Genomic DNA, 3949 nt, shown 5'->3' with positions numbered 1-3949 from the left:
GCGGGAGAGCGGCAGGTGGGTGAGAACAACCGCTCTGTTGTAGCTACTTCCGTAGCATTCGGGCCAAAGAGCGGCAGGTGTTTGTGAACGACCGCTCTGTTGTAGGAGCTACCGTGGCATCCGGGCCAGAGAGCGGTAGATGTTTGTGAACGACCGCTTTGTTGTAGGAGCTACCGTAGCATGTTATACGTGTCGTGCAATGAGTGGCATAGTTTCTCAAGACGATTTATGTGAAGACCGATAGGCATTTACACAAGAGATTTACTTGGTTTCAAAATGCTCGCGTTTCAGCGGGCTCTGACCTCATTTTGCGCCTTTGAATGGATTCAACGACGAATTTCGGATCCGGTGCAAAGCGTTTGTGTGTTATTGACCCAGTAAGCCGCTCGGGGAAGCTGAAGCCTTGAAGGCCATGCCAGGTTGGATGCATCGATGACTGGTCGCAACGGTGCTACATCGACACAGGGCAAAGCCGAGTCGAGGTGCCGCCCTCTGACTAAGCTACAAACGTATGCCTCCGACAACTGCCCCCTTCCGCAAAAAAACGCACATTGATGCAAACTAGACGCGACTTCCAGTCTAGTCGCCACCATCTTGGGCATTTGTTTCACTTCACTCACATCCGGCGAGGTCCACAGGACAGCAGCATTTGTCAAGTTTATTCTGCAGCATCAAACACAACCGTGATGGGAATGTCCGTACGCATATAGACGCGCACCTAAGCGCCACAGGACAGGCGACATTATCAAGTGATCTTCCAAACCTTATACAGTTTCATAAACACACTCGGTTCAAATGTATAGCAAGAACACCTACGCATTAACATTTCAAACAGGCCATATTCTGGGGTGTGTCGCCTTGTTGCGTTCCTTTTAGTTTTAAAAACCTTGCCCACAATGGTAAATGGCCAAACCTTACACGGCTGGACTCCACAACTTTCTCCGCAGAAATACCCACCGTTATGCACAATTTGTCAACACGGCTTTGCATCTGGAAATGTACCGCTCGTGGTGAACTCAAATCGGGCCGTAAAACGCAATCAAAGCGCACCATCTTGGAGGTGGACTGGCGTCAGTCATACGCGCCAACGTCGAACGACAGAGCAACGGCAGAGCACACCTAGACAATACATGCGGATGAGAAGCATGATAATCCTTCGCTAGCTACGTACAATCAAGCTGGATGATCTCGATGGACCACCAGAGCGACTACCCCCCTCCCCTCGACCCGGCTCTGGCCTGGCTGACCCAGGAGCAGAAACTGCGCCCGTTCTGGCCGACGGGCCCCGTAGCAGAGCGCTGAGCCGACGTCCGGCCAGCCCGGCGTCGGGGCCTCGGACGACGCTGGCCACCACGGCGGGCCGTCTCTGGCGAGGTCGCCCGCGTCTCACCCGGCCGGTCGGCAAGGCACAAAGCACAGCATGGTCGGCGGCACGGCCCGCTCCCCGGCCGCCCTGCAACGACAGACGGAGCAGTGGCAGGCGGCGGCAGACACCGCCGGCTGAGGAGCCCCCCGGCCAGGGCCTGACTAGGCAGCGTGAGACCCACAGGGGACAGGCAGGCAGTGACAGGTGGAGGCACGGCACGGTGGTCAGCGGAGGGGACCGACCACAGATCGCTGCGGCCGCACGCACTGCGGACAGCGGACGGGACCGACCACAGACCGCTGCGGCGGCACACACAGCGGACAGCGGACGGGACCGACCACAGACCGTTGCGGCGGCACGCATTGCGGGCAGCGGACGTGACCGACCACAGACCGCTGCGGCGGCACGCACTGCGGACAGGGGACGGGACCGACCACAAACCGCTGCGGTGGCACGCACACGCGCGGCACCCACATGCCTCGCCCCAGCCGCTGCCTGAACGGTGACCCGCCCCCCACGCAGCACCAAGCAGCACACGTAATGCAATGAGCGGGACAGTTTCTCCAGGGGACTGAAGTAGCGTCCAGTGAAGCGTTCGGTCGACACCAGGCTGCGCGCGGACGGCGCCTGCTCAGCACTCTGGGTCCTGTAGCACGAACTGAGCGAGACCGGCATCGACGGCGACATATCGTCGGATCAAGTATCATCCAAAATATGAACATCCAGACCGTCGTGGATCGCTGACTTTGACGTGATGAACCTGATGTCGTTGCACTGCGTTTGTTTGCGCTCGCAATTCAGAATTTTGTGAGTGCGGCATCGAGTGCCGTTGCAGCCCGAACAAACGCCGTGCAAAATCTTCACAACAGCGCATGAAAAACGGAGTTATTTACTTCCACATTCGACTCGCAATACGTGTCCAATGGCGTTTTATCACCCTCCTACCACGTTTAGCTCCAAGGTACTGTAAGTCGGAGAAGCCAACTGTCCGGTCACTCGTAAGGAAAGACCCAGGGCCCAGGGAAGGGCTCACGGCACTACACCCGCTCACGCTGAGACAGTGCCGACAGGCATGGCACGGTACGTATAACCCCATGCATATACACAAGTCCAAGCTTCCATCGCAGACAACGACTCATTCAAAGGTCCACTGAACAGGCGCCATGACCAGGACAGCTCCTTTATTGTGCGGACCAATGGGCGGCCATATCAGGACCGAACAAAAGAAACTCGCGGCGGCGAAGAAACCCAGTTCGTTGGGTGACAATAGACCATTACTGCGGTCAAATCAACCATTGAGGGTGCATTAACAGGAGCGCCGTTCTGAATGCTTTGAGTTCGCATGGTCTCGCATAGTCCCGACGTGAAATAAACATAAAATAGCACGGCGCGTTTTCAAAGCCTGCTGAATCAATGAAGCAATACTGACCTCCTTTGTGCATGCATGACGTCATCGCAGAGCATGCACGCGCTATAACATTTTCAGTTACACCACCGCTACAAACAGAACGACATTTTGACACCAAAAATGTACACCAATTTCCTGGCAAAAGATGAACGCGCAGTAACGCATAAACACCCCGAAATGATTTCGTTTTGTGCTTTTGAAAAGCAAAAGATTTTTGCGCATTAATAACCATCGAAACCGAACTTCGAGCCTGACGTAAAAAAATCGATGGCAGTAGTTATTCTACGAAAGTGATGACAAGATATTAAAACCGTGCGCACGAAACGTACATAGTTTAATGCAAATAATCAAAAATAACTATTTCAGTCCACATGAAATGAGAAACAGCTGCACAAAAAAATGCCGTCGATTTACCTTACAACCGACGAATCTCATCCGTTATGTCTCCGACAATGGCAGTTCCTGCGAAAAGATAGCATTATTGACACGTTTCGATTTTCCCATCCCTGCGTGGGTGGTGGCTGTGGGTGGGCTCGAGGCGCAACTGTCACCGACTGCGTGGGCGGCAGTTGTAGATGAGCTCGAGGTCACACTGGGGCAGCGTGCCGTGACAGTTGGGGGTTGTGGATGGGCTCGAGGTCACATTGGGGCAGCGTGCCGTGACAGTTGGGGAGGACGCATATCGGCTACTGGGCCCAACAGCGCTAAAGGTGGTCCGTAGTGAATGCAGTAAGACCCGATGCGCGTCTTCAAGCGACTTTTATGATTGCCGTGCTATCTTTCACCCTCTCCGGACGATGTCGTGTGAACCAGTTGATAGATCAGGAGACAGAGAATCCTTCTGCAGGATCGGAAGTTCGCGAGCTTCGCTCCAAAACCGACTGAGAGTGCACGCCTTTCGATCTCACCGAGCAGCGTCAATATCACCTGTCATTCTCAGACCAACAGACAGCCCCTGGACCCCTGCTTTTCCCTGCTGATCCACAGTACGACAGATAGAACCCTTCCATTTCCGCACGGACCCGCAGTGTACGCGACCCCGCCAGAACAACCCCACCCTCCCACACCCAGTCCCACCGTAACGCCCCGCCCCGCCCGTCTCAGGCACGAGCCTCCCTGGGGCGCGCACCTCAGAAGAAGCGTCCGGCGGCGAGCGGCAGCCGGCGGCCGGGCGT

General features: G+C 55.5%; 1 long non-coding RNA gene across 1 annotated transcript; it reads right to left on the bottom strand.

Moving 5' to 3' along the window:
* Nucleotides 1–644: 644 nt before the first annotated feature.
* LOC119090897 (uncharacterized) lies at nucleotides 645–3233 on the bottom strand. Its single transcript, XR_005093318.1, has 2 exons — nucleotides 3189–3233; nucleotides 645–1453 (listed from the first exon to the last, which is right to left on the bottom strand). It is a non-coding gene; the product is annotated as an uncharacterized LOC119090897 (long non-coding RNA).
* Nucleotides 3234–3949: the final 716 nt, after the last annotated feature.

Source organism: Pollicipes pollicipes, unplaced genomic scaffold (assembly GCF_011947565.3).
Source record: "Pollicipes pollicipes isolate AB1234 unplaced genomic scaffold, Ppol_2.1 Scaffold_3181;HRSCAF=3727_pilon_pilon_pilon, whole genome shotgun sequence".
NCBI lineage: Eukaryota > Metazoa > Arthropoda > Thecostraca > Pollicipedomorpha > Pollicipedidae > Pollicipes > Pollicipes pollicipes.
The sequence above is the reverse complement of the archived record's forward strand: the minus strand, read 5'-3'. Positions and strand labels throughout refer to the sequence as shown.